This window comes from Lissotriton vulgaris, chromosome 1_1 (genome assembly GCF_964263255.1).
Source record: "Lissotriton vulgaris chromosome 1_1, aLisVul1.2, whole genome shotgun sequence".
NCBI lineage: Eukaryota > Metazoa > Chordata > Amphibia > Caudata > Salamandridae > Lissotriton > Lissotriton vulgaris.
Window position 1 is genome coordinate 69,381,736 of NC_141685.1, and position 23,773 is coordinate 69,405,508.

The window sequence follows — 23,773 nt, forward strand, 5'->3', positions numbered from 1 at the left end:
GTCTATGTCCTTAGACGGGTCAATATTATTTTTGATGTTCTTAAATTCTTTCCGGAATCTCTGCATCTCTAGGATTATTTCCATGTGAGTTAAATGAAGAAGTGTATCCACTGAGGGCTGTGTGGGATCGAAAATTGACAAAAGCCGTTCTCACTTTCAGTGCCCTTTTATGTTTTCCCCCTGTGTGTTTCGCTGATGACTTTGTAGCTCTGATCGTCGACTAAAGCTCTTCCGACATTCATTACGCTTGAGTGGCTTTACTCCTGCGTGTGTTTGTTGATGTTTTCATAGGGTTGATAACTGACTAAAGCTCTTCCCACATTCATTGCACTTGCATGTTTTTTTCCCCGTGTGTGTTCGCTGATGATTTTGAATGTGTGATAACCGACTAAAGCTCTTTGCACATTCACTGCACTTGAATGGTTTCTCCCCTGTGTGAGTTTGCTGATGTCTTTGAAGGTTTGATAACTGACTAAAGCTCTTCCCACAGTCATTGCACTTGAATGATTTTTCCCCCGTGTGTGATCGCTGATGACTTTGAATGTGTGATAACCGACTAAAGCTCTTTGCACATTCACTGCACTTGAATGGCTTTTTCCCTGTGTGTGTTCGCTGACGATTCTTTAATGCTGTTGACAAGCGAAAACTACTGTCACATTCACTACAATGATAGGGGTTTTCCCCTGTGTGTGTTCGCTGATGAATTTTTAGTTTTGAAAATTGACTAAAGCACTTCCCACATTCACTGCACTTGAATGGTTTCTCTAATGTGTGAGTTCGCTGAAGACACCTTAATGCTGTAGAGTAGCTAAAACTACTGTCACATTCACTACAATGATAGGGTTTTTCCCCGTGTGTGTTCGCTGATGAATTTGTCGGGCTGTTAATCGACTAAAGCTCTTCCCACATTCACTGCACTTGAATTGTATTCCCCCTGTGTGTTCGCTGATGACTTTGTAGCTTTGATAATCGACTAAAGCTCTTCCCACATTCATTGCACTTGAATGGTTTTTCTCCTGTGTGAGTTCGCTGATGATTCCTTAATGATGAAGAGACTCGAAAACTACTGTCACATTCACTACAATGATAGGGTTTTTCCCCTGTGTGTGTTCGCTGATGACATTTCAGGTATGATAACCTACTAAAGCTCTGTACACATTCACTGCACTTGAATGGCTTTTCCCCTGTGTGTGTTTGATTATGTCTTTGAAGGCTTGATAACCGACTAAAGCACTTCCCACATTCACTGCACTTGAATGGTTTTTCCCCTGTGTGTGTTCGCTGATGACTTTGGAGGTTTGATAACTGACTTAAGCACTTCCCACATTCACTGTACTTGAATGGCTTTTCCCCTGTGTGTGTTCACTGGTGTCTTTGTAGTTCTGCTAAACTACTAAAGCTCTTTACACATTCACTGCACTTGAATGGTTTTTCTAATGTGTGAGTTCGCTGATGACACCTTAATGTTGTAGAGAAACTAAAACTACTGTCACATTCACTACAATGATAGGGTTTTTCCCCCGTGTGTGTTCGCTGATGAATTTGTCGGTCTGATAATCGACTAAAGCTCTTCCCACATTCACTGCACTTGAATGGTTTTTCCCCTGGGTGTATTCGCTGATGTTATTGAAGGTGTGATAACTGACTAAAGCACTTTGCACATTCGGTGCACTTGAATGGTTTTTCCCCTGTGTGTGTTCGCAGATGTGTTTGAAGGTGGGATAACCGACTAAAGCACTTTGCACATTCACTGCACTTGAATGGTTTTTCTCCTGTGTGAGTTCGCTGATGATACCTTAATTCTGAAGAGTCGCAAAAACGACAGTCACATTCACTACAATGATATGGTTTTTCTCCCGTGTGTGTTCGCTGATGTCTTTGAAGGTGTGATAATTGACTAAAGCTCTTCACACATTCACTGCACTTGAATGGCTTTTCTCCTGTGTGTGTTCGCTGATGCATTTGAAGGCTTGATAACTGACTAAAGCACTTTGTACATTCACTGCACTTGAATGGTTTTTCCCCCGTGTGTGTTCGCTGGTGTCTTTGTAGTTCTGCTAAACTACTAAAGCTCTTTACACATTCACTGCACTTGAATGGTTTTTCTCCTGTGTTCATGTGCTGATGAAGCTTGCGTAGTGATGACAAACTAAAGCTCTTGCTGCATGTGTATGATTCTTCATTCTTGGTTAGTGTCTGTGGATCGGGTATATATTTGTCTACATCCCATGACTGCATTTCCTGATGGGCCAACATGGATGATAAAGCACTTGTGTTTTTCTCACACATTTAATAGGTGAGCGGTATTTTAAACGTTTGATTTCTGATTTAACAATAAAATACAATAGCCACCAAATATTTACCACACTCCTAATACGTAGAAGGTGTCTTTGTAGGCGATTGTGCCTTTAGATTGGATTATGGCTATGCACGATTGCGGGTAAAGATGTATCTTCCTTCTGGCTGGTGCAAATTAGGACAGTCTATTGTATTGTAGATACAAGTACTCCTCTTTCCTTTACCCGTCAGTTGTCTGGCTCTGCTCTGTTGTGCTCTACTCTGGTTACTGTGGTATGTCCAGAAAGAGTTTAAAATTCTCCTAGAGCACGGAATGATAGCCTGTCATCATTTTATAAAATAGAGCACTGTGGTAATCACATCATACCGATCCAATGATCAAATCTGGTGTTGGACACTTGATTATACAGGAGGCCGTTTGTTATTGTTGTTGCCTTAATTTTCTTAGGTCATTTCTTCGTCTTGTGGGGTGGAGGTACACAGCTCAGACTCTCACAATCACTGAACTGCCCTTGATACTTCATCCGGGATCTGTCAGTTTGTGTGCAGGTTCCTCTGTCGCCGACTGCGCTGATGTTTTCCTGAATACTGTAGCTCAATATTTCTGCTATTATTGAAGATTTACAGCATTCGCTTCATTATTGATGGTCATTTCACACATTCAAGGATTGTTTTCTGTTGGATGTAAAGATATTTAAAATTACTAAATTGAAACATAATGGAATGAGCATTCACAATGTTTAACTGGTTGTAAAAGACATTTTGGGGGAGATTTACCAAATCTCCACACAATGCAGCGCAGCCCTCCCCCCGCGAGGCTGCGCTGTGTGGCGCGACAGGAAGGGAACAGGAGAGCATCATATTTTCAAAGATATGGCTCTCTCCTTCCCTTTCCCTTGCGTCGGCACTGATTACAGCGGCACTGCATCAAACACACACCTTAGCACCAGAGTGCTAGGGTGTGTGTGTGTGTGTGAGTGCAGCATCGGTTTTGTACAGGAAGGACACCCTTCCTGTACAAATTACTATGTCAGACATGAGGGAAGGCTTTTCCCACTTTGTATGCATGTTGCACAGTGCCGCATGCATGCAAAGTCAGAAAAGGAAGGAGAAATTAAATCATTTCTCCTTTCTTGTGTCTTGTTTAAAACGGTGCAGTTTTCTCACGCTAAACCCAATCTACTGAATTTGGTAAAATGGGTTTAGCATGAGAAATCTTGGGTGGTTGCACAGGAACGCCCAAGCACCCCCCTTGGCAGGTCCCAATGTGTGAAGTAATGCGAAGCAGTGCTATGCGCTGCTTCACATTACTTTTACATTATTTCCAGCGCTAAAAAAGTTTAGCACTGGAAAGGAAATTAGGAAAAAAAGATTTTGCGCTGTTTTGTGCCACTTTTGTGATGCAAATACGGTGCAAAATATTAGTAAATCTCCCTCTTCTTCTTTATCGCTTTTGAAACTTAGCAAGAAATATTTCATCTTACACAGATATTTAACTAAAGGTTCTGTTGATCAGGTGATAACTTATTAATGTCTGAAAAGAAGGTGATTTACCAGTGTTCACAGAGTAACTGAGCAAAGTAAGGGCGCTCACGGAGCACCCAAGTGGTTAGCGGTATAGCTTAAGATAGACGCAGATGGTCAAGATTTCATTTAAACAACAGTTAGATTTTAGAAAAAGAGCTGGATCAGGCTGGGCTGCAGAATTTCCAGTAACTCTTCATGAAGTATACAACAAAAGCAACTCCATTTACACACTTCTTCTTATTCTTTCCGATTCACTTAAGATCATCTCAAATACCAACTCCTGTCTTTACTCGCTGTTCATAAGTCACCTTTGACACTTTCAACAGCTCCCTTGGTTGAAGCATTTCTGGTTTCTTCTAACCTGGAAGATTGGAACATTATTGTGGGTTGAGTGGGGTTTCCTATCTCTATAGCATCTGTCCATCTCCCTGAAACTAGTGCAGCTTACAGCACCCGGTTCTGGCCCTGAAAGACAACTTTAAAAAGCAAGTCTTTAGTTCTTCCTAAAGTAGATAAAGTTCTGTAAGATGCAGCTCCTTCCGGGGCTTTTGTGTAAAACAGAACAAGGGGTTCAATGTAAGCCCCATCCTTTACATTATAAGCGCAGATAAGGCAAACAAACGTTGATTCATATAATTTAATATTCAACGATATCAGTCATTTAGTACTTATGGAGAATCCATCACAACCAATAATTTACCTGACATATCCCCGCAGCAGATGTGTGCCTATTACTCTTTTTTCCCCCTTTTCCAACATTACATGGTATCTGGCATGACGTTGTCCGTTTGGGGCCCAGGATGCCACTTTGTGACTGGATGGGCATTTGGCAGAGCGGGAGGAGGTGTCAGTTATCCACAGGTGATGCGGCATTTCTACCTTTCCATATTTCTCATCTTCTAATTTATCTCATTTCCTGTCCTTCGGTCCCTCTACTGACCTCTGGCTGCTCACTCACTCTGTGGGGTTCATCAGAAGTCAAATAACGGCCTGACACTCACAAGGCTGTGGTTCTCACTTCTTCTACAACACTTATTGTGGCCTAGTTTAGAGTTTGTCCAACAATCAATCAATCAATCAATCAATCAATCAGTGACACTTGTAGAGCGCGATACATACCTGTAGGGTCTCAAGGCGCTGGGGGCTTGGTGCCGCTACTGCTCGAACAGCCAGGTCTTCAGCTTCTTCCTGAAGGAGAGGTGGTCTTGGGTAAGGCGCAGGTCGGGAGGGAGGGAGTTCCAGGTCTTGGCGGCCAGGTAGGAGAAGGACCTTCCTCCTGTAGTCGCTCTTCGGATGCGGGGGACGGCGGCGAGGGCGTGGTTGGCTGATCGGAGGTGGCGTTTGGGTGCGTAGAAGTTGATCCGGCTATTGAGGTAGCTCGGGCCTTGGTCGTGTAGGGCTTTGTGCGCGTGGGTGAGGAGGCGGAAGGTGATTCTTTTGTTGACGGGGAGCCAGTGAAGGTCTCTCAGATGTCCGGTGATGTGGCTGGTTCGTGGGATGTCGAGGATGAGTCTGGCTGAGGCGTTCTGGATCCGCTGGAGTCTCTTCTGGAGCTTGGCGGTGGTACCGGCGTAGAGGGCGTTGCCGTAGTCCAGTCGGCTGGTGACGAGGGCCTGGGTGACGGTCTTCCTGGTCTCGGTGGGGAGGGGTGGGGTGTGTGTGTGTGTGTGAGTCCAGCATCGGTTTTGTACAGGAAGGACACCCTTCCTGTACAAATTACGATGTCAGACATGAGGGAAGGCTTTTCCCACTTTGTATGCATGTTGCGCAGTGCCGCATGCATGCAAAGTCAGAAAAGGAAGGAGAAATTAAATCATTTCTCCTTTCTTGTGTCTTGTTTAAAACGGTGCAGTTTTCTCACGCTAAACCCAATCTACTGAATTTGGTAAAATGGGTTTAGCATGAGAAATCTTGGGTGGTTGCACAGGAACGCCCAAGCACCCCCCTTCGCAGGTCCCAATGTGTGAAGTAATGCGAAGCAGTGCTATGCGCTGCTTCACATTACTTTTACATTATTTCCAGCGCTAAAAAAGTTTAGCACTGGAAAGGAAATTAGGAAAAAAAGATTTTGCGCTGTTTTGTGCCACTTTTGTGATGCAAATACGGTGCAAAATATTAGTAAATCTCCCTCTTCTTCTTTATCGCTTTTGAAACTTAGCAAGAAATATTTCATCTTACACAGATATTTAACTAAAGGTTCTGTTGATCAGGTGATATCTTATTAATGTCTGAAAAGAAGGTGATTTACCAGTGTTCACAGAGTAACTGAGCAAAGTAAGGGCGCTCACGGAGCACCCAAGTGGTTAGCGGTATAGCTTAAGATAGACGCAGATGGTCAAGATTTCATTTAAACAACAATAGATTTTAGAAAAAGAGCTGGATCAGGCTGGGCTGCAGAAGTTCCAGTAACTCTTCATGACGTATACAACAAAAGCAACTCCATTTACACACTTCTTCTTATTCTTTCCGATTCACTTAAGATCATCTCAAATACCAACTCCTGTCTTTACTCGCTGTTCATAAGTCACCTTTGACACTTTCAACAGCTCCCTTGGTTGAAGCATTTCTGGTTTCTTCTAACCTGGAAGATTGGAACATTATTGTGGGTTGAGTGGGGTTTCCTATCTCTATAGCATCTGTCCATCTCCCTGAAACTAGTGCAGCTTACAGCACCCGGTTCTAGCCCTGAAAGACAACTTTAAAAAGCAAGTCTTTAGTTCTTCCTAAAGTAGATAAAGTTCTGTAAGATGCAGCTCCTTCCGGGGCTTTTGTGTAAAACAGAACAAGGGGTTCAATGTAAGCCCCATCCTTTACATTATAAGCGCAGATAAGGCAAACAAACGTTGATTCATATAATTTAATATTCAACGATATCAGTCATTTAGTACTTATGGAGAATCCATCACAACCAATAATTTACCTGACATATCCCCACAGCAGATGTGTGCCTATTACTCTTTTTTCCCCCTTTTCCAACATTACATGGTATCTGGCATGACGTTGTCCGTTTGGGGCCCAGGATGCCACTTTGTGACTGGATGGGCATTTGGCAGAGCGGGAGGAGGTGTCAGTTATCCACAGGTGATGCGGCATTTCTACCTTTCCATATTTCTCATCTTCTAATTTATCTCATTTCCTGTCCTTCGGTCCCTCTACTGACCTCTGGTTTAGAGTTTGTCCAACAATCAATCAATCAATCAATCAATCAGTGACACTTGTAGAGCACGATACTCACCCGTAGGGTCTCAAGGCGCTGGGGGGGGGGGGGGGGGGGGGGCGCTACTGCTCGAACAGCCAGGTCTTCAGCTTCTTCCTGAAGGAGAGGTGGTCTTGGGTCAGGCGCAGGTCGGGAGGGAGGGAGTTCCAGGTCTTGGCGGCCAGGTAGGAGAAGGACCTTCCTCCTGTAGTCGCTCTTCGGATGCGGGGGACGGCGGCGAGGGCGTGGTTGGCTGATCGGAGGTGGCGTTTGGGTGCGTAGAAGTTGATCCGGCTATTGAGGTAGCTCGGGCCTTGGTCGTGTAGGGCTTTGTGCGCGTGGGTGAGGAGGCGAAAGGTGATTCTTTTGTTGACGGGGAGCCGGTGAAGGTCTCTCAGATGTCCGGTGATGTGGCTGGTTCGTGGGATGTCAAAGATGAGTCTGGCTGAGGCGTTCTGGATCCGCTGGAGTCTCTTCTGGAGCTTGGCGGTGGTACCGGCGTAGAGGGCGTTGCCGTAGTCCAGTCGGCTGGTGACGAGGGCCTGGGTGACGGTCTTCCTGGTCTCGGTGGGGATCCACCGGAAAATCTTCCGTAGCATGCGTAGGATGTTGAAGCACGCCGAGGAGACGTTGTTGACTTGTCTGGTCATGGAGAGGGAGGAATCCAGGATGAAGCCCAGGTTGCGTGCATGGTCTGTCGGTTTGGGTGCGGTGCCCAGGGCGGGGGGCCACCAGGAGTCGTCCCAGGCGGAGGTGTAAGAGCCCAGGATGAGGACCTCCGTCTTGTCCGAGTTCAGTTTTAGGCGGCTGGTCGTCATCCACTCGGCTACCTCTCTCATCCCTTCGTGCAGGTTGGCTCTGGCGGAGGCGGGGTCGTTGGTCAGGGAGAGGATCAGCTGGGTGTCGTCGGCGTAGGAGATTATGCTGAGGTTGTGTTTGCGTACGATGGATGCGAGGGGGCTCATGTAGACGTTGAAGAGAGTGGGGCTCAGAGATGATCCTTGAGGGACGCCGCAGATGACTTCGGAGGCCTCTGACTTGTACGGTGGTAGGCGGACTCTCTGTGTTCTTCCGTCGAGGAAGGAGATGATCCATTCCAGCGCCTTGTCCTGGATTCCGATGTTGCTGAGGCGCTGTACTAGGGTGCGGTGGCAGACCGTGTCGAAGGCCGCGGAGAGGTCTAGGAGGATGAGGGCTGCTGTTTCTCCATTGTCCATCAGGGCTCGGATGTCATCAGTGGCGGCGATGAGGGCGGTCTCGGTGCTGTGATTGGCTCGGAAGCCGGACTGTGAGGGGTCGAGGGATCCGTTCGTCTCGAGGAAGGCGGCCATCTGCTTGTTGACGGTCTTCTCGATGACTTTGGCTGGAAACGGGAGGAGCGAGATGGGGCGGTAGTTCTTGAGTTCGGTGGGGTCCGCTGTTGGTTTCTTGAGTAGAGCGCTGAGTTCGGCGTGTTTCCAGCTCTCAGGGAAGGTGGCGGTGTCGAAGGATGTGTTGATGATGTCTCGCAGGTGGGGTGCGATGACAGCGTCGGCCTTGTTGAAGACATGGTGAGGGCAGGGGTCGGTCGGTGATCCGGAGTGGATGGAGTTCATCGTGCGGATGGTGTCTTCGGTGCTGATCGGGGTCCAGGCGTGGAGGGTGGTGGTGGGGGGTGATTGTTCGGTCATGGTGTGCGTTGGATGGTTGTTGAAGCTGTTGTGTATGTCCGCGATCTTGTTGTGGAAGTATGAAGCGAGGGAGTTGCAGAGGTCTTGCGATGGGGTGATGTCGTTGTTTCCTGCGCTGGGGTTGGAGAGCTCTTTCACGATGTTGAAGAGTTCCTTGCAGTTGTATGCGTTGTTGTCCAGCCGTTCCTTGAATGCTGTTTTCTTGGCGGCGCGGATCAGCTGGTGGTGCTTCCGGGTGGCAAGCTTGAAGGAGGTCCTGTTGTCCGGTGTAGGTTCCCTTCTCCAGACTTTCTTGAGGGCTCGGCAGTTCTTCTTGGAGCTCTTGAGTTCGTCTGTGAACCAAGGGGCTTTCTTGCTGCCGGGTCTGCTGGGCGGGGTCCTCAGCAGGGCGAGCTCGTCCGCGCAGATGGTAATCCACTTCGTGAGGTTGTCGGCGGCCTGGCTGGGGTCCGCTGAGCTGGCAGGAGGGTGCTGGCTCAGGGAAGTGGCGAGCTGGTCTGCTGTGATCTTGTTCCAGCTTCTGCGGGCGGCCTGTTGCTGGTGGTGGTGGGTCGTCGTTCTCTTGAAGGTGAAGTGGACGCAGCTGTGGTCCGTCCATTGAAGCTCTGTGGCGTGGCTGAAGTCGATGTCTGTGCTGGATGAGAAGACTGCGTCGAGTGTGTGTCCGGCGAGGTGGGTGGGGGTGGACACCAGTTGCTTGAGTCCCAGGTTGGCGAGGTTGTCCAGTAGGGTGGTGGTGTTGTTCTCCAGGTGGAAGTTGAGGTCCCCCAGGAGGATGTAGTCAGAGGAGGGGAGGGCAAGCGGGCTGACGAAGTCGGCGATGTCCTCGCTGAATTGTGTGCGTGGTCCAGGGGGTCGGTAGATCAGGGTGCCTCTGAGGGTGGTGTTCGGGTTGGTGTGGATCTGGAAGTGCAGGTGTTCGGCGGTGGTCAGGGTGTTGTCGGTGCTGGTCGTGAGACGGATGGTGTTCTTGTGGATGATGGCGATGCCTCCTCCCCTCTGGTTGGCGTTGCGGTCCCTCCGGACGATCTTGTAGCCCTCTGGGATAGCGATGGCGATGTCGGGAGCTGAGGAGGCGTTCATCCAGGTCTCCGTGAGGAAGGCGACGTCAGGGGCTGTGGCGTCTAGGAGGTTCCAGAGTTCGATGGCGTGTCTGTGGACGGAGCGGGTGTTGAGCAGGATGCACTTGAGGTGGGTGCTGCTGGTGTTCGACTTGGTGGGTGCTGGTGCGAGGCTGGTCCGGATGCAGGTGAACTTGCAGGCGTGGCAGCTGAAGGGTCCGTGGGTACGTCGTGGAGTGGCTTGATGGCATTCTGGGAGTCGGCCGGTGTTGAGAGCGGTGAGGGTGGCGGTGGAGTACGTCAGGCGGGTTGTTCGGGATCCTCGAGGGCCAGGGGTCCTGGCACTGGGCGCGGTCCAGGCGCGGACGGGCGTAGACGGGCTCACCTTTGGCGCGCCTTCGGCGCACAATCGGCGCGCCCGCTGCGCGTGACCGCTGCGCGTTCGCACAATCGCCATATAAAGGCGAAGTGCGCGGGTGGGCGGAGCAGCTGGGAGGCGGGAGCGGGGAGGGAACAGAATGAAAAAAGGGGCGGGGCCTGCGGTGGTGGCGGGAAGCGGGGAGCGGGGAGGGAAGACGGAGGGCGGCGAGGGTAGGCGGACAGATTATTGCCTCAAAACTAGGGGTGGGCGAAGAATTCAGCTCTGCCGGCAGAGCTCACGAATTTTTGCCCAGAGTGCGGCGAGGGTAGGCGGGCAAACAGGAAGGACAAGCTGAGAAAAGTACAGAAATACAGAAAACAGAGGAAAAAAAACGCTAACACGGGCAGGGAAGCAAGGAGACAAATTAGCAAGCACAAATGACGGGCAAAAACAAAAACAAAACAAACGACAACGGAGTCGGCCGGCAGCGAGGCAGGCAGCAAAGCAGGGACAAGGCTGAGGGGCACACACAGCAGCTGGTGGCCGTGCGGCGCAGGGGTGTCCCACAAGTGGGTCACACTCACCTGTGTCGCGCGGTCGCCATATAAAGGCCAAGTGCGCGGGTGGGCGGAGCAGCTGGGAGGCGGGAGCGGGGAGGGAACAGAATGAAAAAAGGGGCGGGGCCTGCGGTGGTGGCGGGAAGCGGGGAGCGGGGAGGGAAGACGGAGGGCGGCGAGGGTAGGCGGACAGATTATTGCCTCAAAACTAGGGGTGGGCGAAGAATTCAGCTCTGCCGGCAGAGCTCACGAATTTTTGCCCAGAGTGCGGAGTTCCAAAAAACTCCATGAAGTAATGCAGAACCGAGTTTTTTTCTCTAGCAGTTCTCCAACGGTAAGATGGTGAGTGCTTGTGAGAAAATATAATGCACTAGACCTCTTCCTGGTGAGATTTCTCATTGCGGCAGGTCGCGACCACTCGAGTGTAGAAATCTGCCATTCTCTTTGATGAAGCTGCCAATCAAGCAAAATGTCAATTTGAGTGGCAGAAAGCAGCAGCGCCCTCTGGCGCAACGCTTAGTGCCGTTCGTGCTTCTTTTATAGTGTGGGACAAACTCCTGGCACTAAAAATCAGTGAGAGCAGCGCAACTTAACAAACTCTGCCATTAGCGGAAGTCTGCAGAGTGCAACAGAGTTTCCATGGCACTTCGTGGAGTTCCGCGGAGTAAAACTCTGCAAATGACGCCAAGGCATTATCAAAACGTGACCGATATCCTGCCTGCCTAATTATAATTGCCACAGGATGTAATGCATTCCTAATGGGGCGGGCAGGATACCTGTCACATTTGTGATGGAATAAACCATCCGCTGAAATCTAAATCAGGCCTTTGGTATACATTGTGTCCAGTGTGGCTGGCTGGGCTTGACGGATCTTGTGGTTTGTGGGTCTCTCACTGCTTTGAGGTCATCGCCAGGCAGACCTTCTGTCAGCTGCGCCTCGTGCAGATCTTCCTTCCAGGGTGGACTTCGGTCAGCTGGGCCTTGTGCAGATCTTCCTTCCAGGCAGGTGCTTCAGTCAGCTGCGCCTTGTGCGGATCTTCCTTCCGGCAAGGACTTCTGCCAGCTGCCCCTCGTGCAGATCTTTCTTTTTAGGCAGGACTTCTGTCAGCTGCGCCTCGTGCAGATCTTCCTTTCTAGGCAGGACTTCTGTCAGCTGCGACTTGTGCATATCTTCCTTCCAGGGTGGACTTCTGTCAGGTGTGCCTTGTGCAGATCTTCCTTTCTAGGCAGGAATTCTGTCAGCTGCGCCTTGTGCATATCTTCCTTCCAGGGTGGACTTCTGTCAGCTGCGCCTTGTGCTGATCTTTCTTCCTGGGTGGGCTTCTGTCAGCTTCGCCTCGTGCATATCTTCCTTCCAGGGTGGACTTCTGTCAATTGTGCCTTGAGCATATTTTCCTTCCAGGAGGACTTCTGCCAGCTGCGCCTCGTGCAGATCTTCCTTTCTAGGCAGGACGTCTGTCAGCTGTGCCTTGTGCAGATCTTCCTTTCTAGGCAGGGCTTCTGTCAGCTGCGCCTTGTGCATATCTTCCTTCCAGGGTGGACTTCTGTCAGCTGCGCCTCGTGCAGATCTTCCTTCCAGGGTGGACTTCTGTCAGCTGCGCCTCGTGCAGATCTTCCTTCCAGGGTGGACTTCTGTCAGCTGCGCCTCGTGCAGATCTTCCTTTCTAGGCATGACTTCTGTCAGCTGCTCCTCGTGCATATCTTCCTTCCAGGGTGGACGTCTGTCAGCTGCGCCTCGTGCATATCTTCCTTCCTGGGAGGACTTCTGTCAGCTGAGCCTTGTGCTGATCTTCCTTCCAGGCTGGACTTCTGTCAGCTGCACTTCGTGCAGATCTTCCTTCCAGGCAGGACCTCTGTCAGCTGCGCCTTGTGGAGATCTTCCTCCCAGGCAGGGTCTTCTGTCAGCTGCACCTTGTGCAGATCTTCCTCCCAGGCAGGGTCTTCTGTCAGCTGCTCCTTGTGTGGAGCTGCTTTCCAGACAAGGGCTTATTTCCTCAAGGATCAGTTCAAAGGTCGGGAGAGGTAGAACTGGTCTAGGTCATCTTCTTTATTGCAGTTCTACTGGTCAAGTCACAGAGCTCGCGCTCTGAGATGAAGGTGCGTCTGGATTTTCTGAGCTCTGTGGAACATTAAGACAGTTCTACGGCATCCAGCACACACTAAAAGACTCCAAGAGTCAACGCTACAAGTGCTGCGCCATGGCTTAATTCAACCAATGTATCTGAACATCCCCTGGCAAATGCCAACTAGAGAATCAGTCATTTTTTAAGCGCACTACATACCCGCAAGGGTCTCAAGGTGCTGGGGGGGTAGGTGGGGGCCGCTACTGATCGAACAGCCAGGTCTTTAGTATCCTCCTGAAGGTCAGCAGGTCTTGGGTCTGTGGTAGGCTCAGTGAAAGGGTGTTCCATGTCTTGGCGGCGAGGTGGGAGAAGGATCTCACTCCGGTGGTTGTTCTTTGGATGCGACAGACGGTGGCGAGTGAGAGGTCGGCGGAGCGTAGCTGGCAGTTGGGGGTGTAGAAGGAGAGCCGTCTGTTGAGGAAGGCTGGGTCGTTCTTGTGGAGTGCCTTGTGTGCATGGATGAGGAGCTTGAAGGATATCCTCTTGTTGACGGAGAGCCAGTGTAGGTTTCTCAGGTGGGGGTGATGTGGCCTTGTTGTGGTACATCGAGGGTCAGTCGTGCGAGGCGTTTTGGATGCGTTGTAGTCGATTGATGAGCTTGGTCGGGGCTCCCGCGTAGGGGGCGTTTCCGTAGTCGAGTCTGCTGCTGACCAGGGCCTGGGTGACTGTCTTTCTTGTATCTGTCAGGATCCATCTGTAGATCTTGCGGAGCATGCAGAGGGTGTTGAAGCAGGAGGAGGAGACGGTGTTGACTTGCTTGGTCATTGGAAGCGTTGAGTCGAGGATGATTCCCAGGTTGCGTGCGTGGAGGTTGGGGGTCGGAGCTGCCCCCAGTGCCGTTGGCCACCAGGAGTCGTCCCAGGCTGACGGGTTGGAGCCGAGGATGAGCACCTCCGTATTGTCCGAGTTAAGCTTCAGACGGCAGATCTTCATCCAGTCGGCGACGGCCTTCATTCCTTCGTGGAGGTTGGCTTTGGTGGTGATGGGGTCCTTGGTGAGGGAGAGGATCAGTTGAGTGTCGTCGGCGTAGGAGATTATATTGAGTTCGTGCTGTTGGGCGACGTGTTCGAGCGGGCCATGTAAATGTTGAACAGTGTCGGGCTGAGGGAGGATCCTTGTGGTATGCCGCAGATGATCTCGGAGGCTTCGGAATGGACCGGGGGGAGGCGGACGCTCTGGGTTCTGCCGGAGAGGAAGGAGGTGGTCCATTCCAGAGCCTTGTCTCGGATCCCTGCGGCGTGGAGGTTTGCGCGTAGTGCGCGGTGGCAGACGGTGTCGAAGGCGGCAGAGAGGTCTAGGAGAATGAGTGCTGCAGTCTTCCCCTTGTCTAGCAGGGTCCTGATGTCGTGGGTGGCGGCAATGAAGGCGGTCTCGGTGCTGTGGTTGCTGCGGAACCCTGACTGAGAAGGGTCGAGGATTCGGTTCTCTTCGAGGTATCGGGTTAGCTGTCTGTTAACAATTTTCTCGATGACCTTGGCCGGGAAGGGGAGCAGAGAGATGGGTCGGAAGTTCTTGAGGTCTCTTGGGTTTGCCTTGGGTTTTTTGAGTAGGGCGGTGATCTCGGCGTGTTTCCAGCTTTCTGTTAAGGTCGCGGTCTCAAGGGAGAGATTGATGAAGTTGCGTAGGTCGGGTGCGATGGAGCTGCTTGCTTTGTTGAAGACGTGGTGCGGGAAAGGGTCCGACGGTGAACCGGAGTGGATTGTGCTCATGGTCTTGATGGTGTCATGGACGCTCACGCTGGTCCAGGCTAGCAAGGGCATGTGGTTGATGGAGTGCAGAGGGTCTATTGTGTTGCTGTCTGTTGGGGCTGTCTGGGTGTTGAAGCTGTCGTGGATGTCTGCTATCTTGCAGTGGAAGAAGGTGGCGAGGGAGTCGCACAGGGCTTGCGACGGCGGGATATCGTTGGTGTTGGAGCTGGGGTTGTAGAGTTCCTTCACGATGTTGAAGAGCTCCTTGCTGTTGTGTGCGTTGATGTCGAGGCGGTCTTTGAAGGAGGTCTTCTTGGCAGCCCTCATGAGGTGGCGGTGGTGGTTGCGGATGGCATCCTTGCGTCCTGCGTTGCTGTCCGGAGGTTGTTCACGTTGCCATTTCTTCTCTAGTTTTCGGTAGGCATGCTTGGAATCTAGGAGTTCTGGGGTGAACCAGCTGGCCCTCTTGCTGGTGTCTCTGTGGGGGGGTTTCTTCAGTGGGGTGAGGGTGTTGGCGCAGTCCTCGATCCAGCATCTGAAGTTGTGGGCAGCGACGTTGGTGTTGGAGGGTTCGGTGGGTGGGCTAAGAGCAAGGTTTGCATGTAGTTGGTCTTCGGTGATTTTGCTCCACAGCGGTGGGGGATCTGTTGGGTGCGGTGGTGTGTGGTGGGTTTCTGGAAGGTGAAGTGGATGCAGTGGTGGTCGGTCCAGAGGAGTTCGGTTGTGTGGCTGACGGAGACATGCGGGCTTGAGGAGAAGACAGGGTCGAGCCTGTGGCCGGCGGAGTGGGTGGGCGTTGTGACGAGTTGTCTCAGTCCAAGGTTGGCGAGGTTATCAATCAGGGTTGTGGAGTTGTTGTTGTTCTCAAGGTGAAAGTTCAGGTCTCGGAGGAGGATGTAGTCGGTGGAGGTCAGGGCGTGCGTGCTGATGAAGTCGGCGATGGAGTCGCTGAACTGGGGGCGGGGTCCAGGGGGCCGGTATACGAGGGTGCCTCTGAGGGTGGAGTAAGGGTCTGTGAGGATATGGAAATGCATGTGTTCGGCGGTGCTGAGTGCGTCGTCAGTGCTAGTCGAGACCCTGATGCTGATTCCTCCTCCACCTCCGTTGGTGCGGTCTCTGCTGGTGATCTTGTAGCCGTCTGGCATGGGTATGGCGATGTCGGGTGCGGAGGAGTTGTTCAACCAGGTCTCTGTCAGGAAGGCGACGTCTGGGGAGATTGTGTTCAGCAGGTCCCAGAGCTCGACGGCGTGTTTGCGTGCGGAGCGGGTGTTCAGTAGTATGCATCGGAGGTGGTTGAGGTCTTTCTTGGCGGGTGGTTTGTCGGCTCTGTGGCTGGTGTAGCTTCAGTTCCAGCAGGTGAAGGGAGCGTGTGTGCGTTTTGGGGCGGCCTTGAAGCAGTTGTGGGTCCGTCCAGGGTTGAGAGTGTGCAGAGTGCTGGCATCGTAGTGGTGGCGGGTGTGGGAGCCAGGGGTTCTTGCACTGGGCGCGGTCCAGGCGCGGGCATGCGCAGACAGGCTTGCTGCGTGCCAGCGGCGCGTCCGCGCAGCGGCCGGCATGTGTGGGGAAATGGGAGCGAGGCGCAGCTGGGAGGCGGGAGCAGGGAATGGGCAGTCAGGGGGCGGAGCCGCAGGGGACGCAGTTGCGGGGGTGGTGAGGGGCTACGAAGGAAACAGAAGGCAAAAGGGCACAACAATTGAGGGGGAAACAAATGGCACCGAGGGCACAAAGGTCACACAAAGGGCAAGAAGGTCACAAGAATACAGGGGAAACGAGTGGCACAGAAGGCAAAAAGGTCACAGAAAGGGCAAAAAGGTCACAGAAAACGGGGGGAAATGAGTGGCACAGAGGCACAAAGGTCACAAGACAGGGCAGAAAGGTCATAAAAAACGGGGGGAAACGAGTGACACAGAAGGCAGAAAGGTCATAGAAATGCAGGGGCAGCTAAGCAACAGAAGGCAAAAACGGGCAGAGAGACACAGGGGCCAAGAGGGGAGCAGAAGGAAAAACCAGGCAGAGAGACACGGGGGCAGCGAGGGGAACAGAAGGGAAAACGGGCAGAAAGACACGGGGGCAGCGAGGGAGATAACAGGCACAGGCGTTGCTGTGCGGAGGGGGAGCGACCTACCTGGAATGGTCAAGGGTCGCTCTCCTCACCACGCAGCGGCCAGCCTATATGGGGAGGTGGGAGGGAGAAGCAGCTGGGAGGCGGGAGGTGGGGGCAGTGAATGGGCAGTCAGGGGGGCGGGGCCGTAAGGGACGCAGTGGCGAGGGGCGACAAAGGAAACAGAAGGCAAAAGGGCACAACAATTAAGGGGGAAACGAGAGGCACAGAGGCAGAAAGGTCACAAGAAAGGGCAGAAAAAGGTCACAAAAAGCGGGGGGAAACGAGTGGCACAGAGGGCACAAAGGTCACAAGAAAGGGTAGAAACGTCACAGAAATGCAGGGGCAGCTAAGCAACAGAATGCAAAACGGGCAGAGAGCCACGGGGGCCACGTGTGGAGCAGAAGGAAAAACCGGGCAGAGAGACACAGGGGCAGTGAGGGGAGCAGAAGGAAAAAACGTACAGAGAGACAAGGGGGCAGGGAGGGGGAGAACGGGCACAGGCGGTGCTGTGCGGAGGGGGAGCGACCTACCTGGAAGGGTCAAGGGTCACTCCCTTGACCCTCCTGCCTGCCTGCCTGCACCAGCAGAGTGCAGAAAGCTTTTCAAGTAAATGGACTTTCTCTATCTGTCGTAACTGAAGATGTTAAACCTTGGTAACATCAATCCCCTATGGACAAGGTCCCCCATTTTGCTATCAGAATGTAACTGATCCTGCGCAGACACAAACCCTCTAGTCCGTATTGCATGAAGTTGGGTGGTTCTCACCCAAAAGAGGGGTCTCCACAAATTGCTGACATTTTCTTACACCCACTGGACAGCCGTGGCAACACACAGACCAACTACACCCCCTCAGGGATCACCAGTCCATCTGCCAGGATCAAGACTGAGATCTTTCAACCTTCTCTGTTACCATCTTTGGAACGGCCCGTCTCTGGGATTCGTGGAAGCTCCACACTCAGTGAGCTCAGAGTTACCTTGTAAAACCATCTCATGAGAGTGGGAGAAAAGAACATTAAGTGACAGGCACTGCACAGATGTGAAAATAAATCTACCATTATCATTCCATGAACCATTGTCCTACTGCTGATGTATCGACATGGATGTTTTGCCGTCTATCACAGCAGCTTCTTCGTCTAAAATCTTATTCATCAGTTAGTTTTCCATCATACCTACTGACCTATGTACTGTTTCTGACCCTACGACATCTCTGGCAGGCATGCTGTGCTGTCTGTTGCTTGATAAATGGGAAGTAGATTGCTACTGCTGTAGTGTAGTTCCTATATTCCCAATAGGCTCTGCGCATTGGAATAATATATCCTATAGATTAGACGTAGGACTGAGGTCGACTAGGTCTCTATTGAATATACTAAACTTAATAGTGAGTGCCAGCTAGCTCAGAGGTCACTAGAAACTTTCTCGAATTCACAAGAAGGGATTAGTTTCTGACAACCACATAAACATGAGAACTTTGTTTCCCAAGAATGAAAAACATAACTCTAGAGTGGAGGAAACAATAGATACGTATTTTACTAAGTCAATCGCGCATGCTTCGTTTCTACAGAGTTGCAGAGAAATTGTAAGACAGGCATTTTCAATAAAAAGGTTTATTGAACAGTCTTCTTTCTCATACAAGAGAAGTGAACTGCTACAATCGTTAAGCAGACTGCAAAGTATAATGCGTACAACGAGAATAATATTATAAAATAATACTGTAAGAGCATTGTATGGGTTCTAAGCCATATAAAAATACATGCATGAATACACAGGCTAAAATGCTCAACTGGTGCTTCTAAAATACGCCTACCCCGATGTACCTAACCTAAGTCTAGTACAAGGGAAGAAGTAAGTATTATGTAGAATAGGTTTAGATTTCTTTGCCAATATTCTATGCAAGATTTCTCTAGGTTCTAATAAGCTCCATACCTTAGTTAGAATGAAGGAGGTCTGGTATCTCTGTCTCGGGACTCGACTTCCCAACTCCCCGCAAGGGGATCTTGGAAACACTGGAGTTGGATTCTCGGCAGGAGAAGTGACAGCTTCCCGATCAGTGCGTCAGCTGGAGAGTCGGCTTCCTTCGGCACTTGCTTTAGAGAGCTCCGTCGGGCAAGTAGATAGTCGAACTGCTCCGAACCACTGTGTCTTTCTAGAGCAAGTGGAGGTATATTTATACCTTGAAGTTGTCTAGGAATGCCATATTTTGACATAAAGTCGGGCATAATAAAGTCAGGAAAGAACCCCTGGGAATAGTTGTTCTTTGCAAAGTACATGAGTTCTTGGACAAATCAATATTCGAGTAAGGGGAAGTTCCCTAACTGCTTAAGCTGATTTTCCAAGAAATCGTTGTGACGTTTGGTACGGGTGGAAGTAGCCATGCCTGTATTTGGTCTGCATGGGATATGTCTAAATAAGGACTTGATTTCTATGCCTATATAAGGGCAATGCGAATCGTACCTATATAAGGGTATGAGTCGGGAAAATTCACTTGGAGCCTAACACCTTAGCTGCTTTGGAACGTCCAGCTCCAGTGCTGAACGTTCCATTGCGCAGGTGCAGTTGGAACGTCCAACGGCCGACGGCAGCACTCCAGAGGTAGTGGTGCCGTCGGCCGCTGGTATAGGCGCAGCGCTTAAGAGGCTAAAATGCCACTCAACACTGCAGGAAGAGGGCAGTGTCCTTGCAGTCAGATGGACTTGATTGAGATAAAAAGTACCATGTTTGTTAGAAAAGCTGCAACTGTTAGAATAATAACATACCTAAAGCAGCACATATAATGCAATAACAGACCAGGTACTAGAAAAACGTGACACAAACAATGCAATAACACAGGCCAGGTGTTGTGACAACCTGACGCAAACAATGCAATAACACAGACCAGGCAGTAAAAGAATCTAATGCAAACAATGCAATAACACGGGCCAGGCAGTAGGATTGAAGCAAATAATGCAATATCACAGGCCAGGCACCAGAAGAATCTAATGTAAACAATGCAATAACATGGTCCAGGCACCAAGAGAATCTGATGCAAACAATGCAATAATACGGGCCAGGCCCCAAGAGAATCTGATGCAAACAATGGAATAACACGGGAGAGGCACCAAGAGAATCTAATGCAAACATTACAATAACACGGGACAGGCACTAGGGTTGAAGCAAATAATGCACTAACACGGGCCAAGCAGTAGGAGAATCTGATGCAAACAATGCAATAACACGGGCCAAGCACCAAGAGAATCTGATGCAAACAATGCAATAACACAGGCCAGGCACTAGGAGAATCTGATGCAAACAATGCAATAACACGGGCCAAGCACCAAGAGAATCTGATGCAAACAATGCAATAACACAGTCCATGCATTAGGAGAATACAGCACAAACAATGCAATAACACGGACCAGGCTCTTGGATTGAAGCAAATAATGCAATAACACGGGCCAAGCAGTAGGAGAATCTGACACAAACAATGCAATAACACGGGCCAGGCACTTGGATTGAAGCAAATATTGCAATAACACGGGCCAGGCACTAGGATTGATGCAAATAATGCAATAACACGGGCCAAGCAGTAGGAGAATCTGACACAAACACTGCAATAACACGGCCAGGCACTCAGAGAATCTGACGCAAACACTGCAATAACAAAGGCCAGGCACTAGGAGAATCTGATGCAAACTATGCAATAACACGGGCCAGGCACTAGAAGAATCTGATGCAAACAATGCAATAACACAGGCCAAGCACTATGAGAATCTGATGCAAACAGTGCAATAACACAGATCAGGTACTAGGAGAATCTGATGCAGACAATGTAATAACACAGGCTAGGAACCAAGAGAATCTGATGCAAACAATGCAATAACACAAGCCAGGCACGAGGAGAATCGGATGCAAACAATGCAATAACACAGGCCGAACACTAGGGTTGATGCAAACAATGAAATAACACAGGCGAGGCACTAGAAGAATCTAATGCAAACAATGCAATAACACAGGCCAGACACTAGGGTTGATGCAAACAATGAAATAACACAGGCGAGGCACTAAAAAGAATCTGATGCAAACAATGCAATAACACAGGCCAGGCACTAGGAGAATCTGATGCAGACAATGCAATAACACAGGCCAACCACTATGAGAATCTGATGCAAACAATGCAATAACACAAGCCAGGCACGAGGAGAATCTGATGCAAACAATGCAATAACACAGGCCAGGCACTTGGAGAATCTGATGCAAACAATGCAATAACACAGGCGAGGCACTAGAAGAATCTGATGCAGACAATGCAATAACACAGGCCAGGCGCTAGGAGAATCTGATGCAGGTGAGCATGTAATACCTGGAGGGATCCAGTGTACTGTGTGGACAAGAGGATGGGAGGGCAAAGACTAGTTTCATATGGACTGAAGCATGGGCAAAATGAGCAGTATTTTAAGGAAGTATTACCATATAGTAAATCATGCAGAGTCAGTTTTTTTTTTGGGCCAGGTACGGGATATTACGTACCAAGGGGTGTCAGAGAGATTATAATCTTCCCTACAAGGGTCATCTGCTTTAGAAAGAATTTCAATACAGGAAGTGACTCTAAAAAGCAGCGGCGGGACATGCAGTGAGAGGAGAGAATGCAGAGTATCACTAACGTTATGGAACAGCACACAACTTTAGAGGCTAGTTAGATACAGAGAGACACCTGAAATGGTCTCTGCACCTCACATGAATCCAGAACACGAAAGCGCCTTTACACACATACCAAACGTCCTAGGAGGGGCTGAGGGGAGACATAACATCTAATCCCGGCTTTACCACTTTACCTAAAGATGCTGGAAATAAACTCCAAATGTTACTTCTCGACAGGGCCACTATACAGGTCCTTATCCTGGGATTGTAGTTGCACCCTCACAATCTCCACCACCCCACTTGTGGTTTACTGCACTACGAAACTGTGCAACCAGGAGACTCTGTGTTTAACCCTGACCTACAATTTGTGAAATAGTGAGCTTCAGGAATCACTAAGTAAATTTATGCCTCTCCCCCCATTTATGTCCAAGATCGGGGGTATTTACAACCATCCTAAAGCTGTGCTTTAAAAAATGGACCCAGACTGTGGTGATGCGTCTTTAACTAAAGATTCCTTCAGCGACTCCTGGAATGTTGTCGTTGATGCGTTGCCAGGAGTGTTCCCGGCAGTTACGTTCCTGGTGCAGTTGGGTGAGTGGTGAATAAATCTTACCCTTACCCTACCAATGACACGAGAGTTTGATTACCACATAGACATTGCCTCTGGGGGGGTACACAGCACCCACTCTCATGGACTATTCACCAGAATGTAATGTGGCCAAGTGATAACCTTTGGAAAAAGTAGTCAGACTTAAACTGTTTAGTTTAGTGGAGGAGTGTGGCTCAATGGTTAGAGCGGCAGACCCTGATGCAGAGTTCTGGCCAGGGACCAGGGTTCGATTCCCGCCTCGGCGGGGTCTCGGGCTCAATTTCCTCAGACCTGTTAATTCTCGCCTCGGTGCCTATTCTAATCACGGGCCCCACGCTGCAACTCTGGGCAATAGCTTGCTTAGCCTCCACGCCGGCCCCAACTGCGCTAAGCATGCCTGGCTTCACCCTGGGGGTGCCCAGGAGTGGACACTTCACAGGGAAAGCCAGGAGGGGTTCCACAGCGGTATGAGTATCAGCGCCAGGAAGCCGAATAGGCGACACTGCAAGGTGACCGTCTGGTGACAGTGCGCTCTATAAGTACCATGATATTTGACATTTGACATTAGTACTAGGCGAATCCTACTCTTTCTGTGCCTCTGTCCCCTTATCTGACAATGTATGCACGTCGAAGGAGGCAGGATGGAAGAAATAAACATGAAAGGCGCGATCCCAGCTCAAACCACCAGCATGGATTTCATTCACTCACTCAGAGCTGCTTAAGTGCAGGTCTCCGCACTGCATATCAGCATCTCTAAAGGTAAACACTGTCGAAGCAAAAGGAGGGGCAGAGCCCTATGATCCTCTATAGCCTAGGCCGCTCACTAGAAAACGACGACGAAGGACAGGACTCTAACGGGATAAACTGATCCAACTCAAATTTGTGGTCAATGTATTATTTATCACCTTAATGGTGCAAAAGTCACTCTGGAATGAAATCAATACTATTCGAATAATCAATGTTCGATTTATAATAGAGGCATTGCTGTGCTGCAATAAAGGAAATCAGCGGCAACAATAGCTATTCTCACAACAAAATGTACTTATTTCAAGTTTGGTTTGCATATTTTACAAGAAGGGGATAAAGCGACAACTGATAGACAACATTATAAAGCTTACCGACTTGCATATAAAGGTTACGGGTACTTTTAGAACAACACAAAGGTTAAGGAAAAGCCGAATTATCAAGTTAGTTCATAAACCCTTATTAATATGACCACATAACCACCATCTCCATGTAGGAGCGCCTAATTATAAAAGACCTGCTAATACGGTGAATGACTACAGCGCATCAAACTGTGACTATGACATTGATCTATCAAAACATTTGAATTCTGCGTTTGTTCTTCTCGTTAGGTGTTGATCCTGGACGATATAGGCTGATGGGTTTCGGGCTTGTGCTTTATGCACGCTTCAGGAATTTGCGGAACGAACGTCACCCAAACATCGCACCATGTTGAGGAGGCCTTTGGGGTGAGAGTTGGTCACATAAAATGGAGCGCCACGATAAAAGAACTGTTCGAAGAAGCACTGGGGTTACCAGCTTCTCAAAAGGCATGTCCTCTGTTTAGATAGCTGTCCAGAGGGCCAGAGACCTGGGTGGGGCCATCAATGTAAGCAATGGCCTGGAGCCGCCAGGGCTAACTTGTAACTCCTGGGTGATCACCGAGCTGCACTAGATGAGGGCAGACAATGGAGCAGACCACCCGAGGGAGCGACAAACCTGGAGGTTCACGGTGACAAAGAGTAATTCTTTTTAAGATTCCTGTGAGGGTGTTATCAGTACTTCTTTAATGCAGTATTTTCATGGAAACCTTAAAAAAAGGTTAACACTAGCTACAGTATGATTGCGGTTACTAAAAATGTAACATCTGATAGCACAGTAAGAATTTACATGTTTTCTCTTTTTTCAAATTATGCTCAACTGATCTTATACTCTGTACAGCCCATCCTATAATTTGTGTAGCCTATTTTATATTTTGTTTA

The 23,773-nt window shown here is 49.8% G+C and overlaps 1 pseudogene; it reads right to left on the minus strand.

Moving 5' to 3' along the window:
* Window positions 1–285: 285 nt before the first annotated feature.
* Window positions 286–2,238, minus strand: LOC147737339 (uncharacterized; annotated as a pseudogene).
* Between the last annotated feature and the right edge of the window lie 21,535 nt (window positions 2,239–23,773).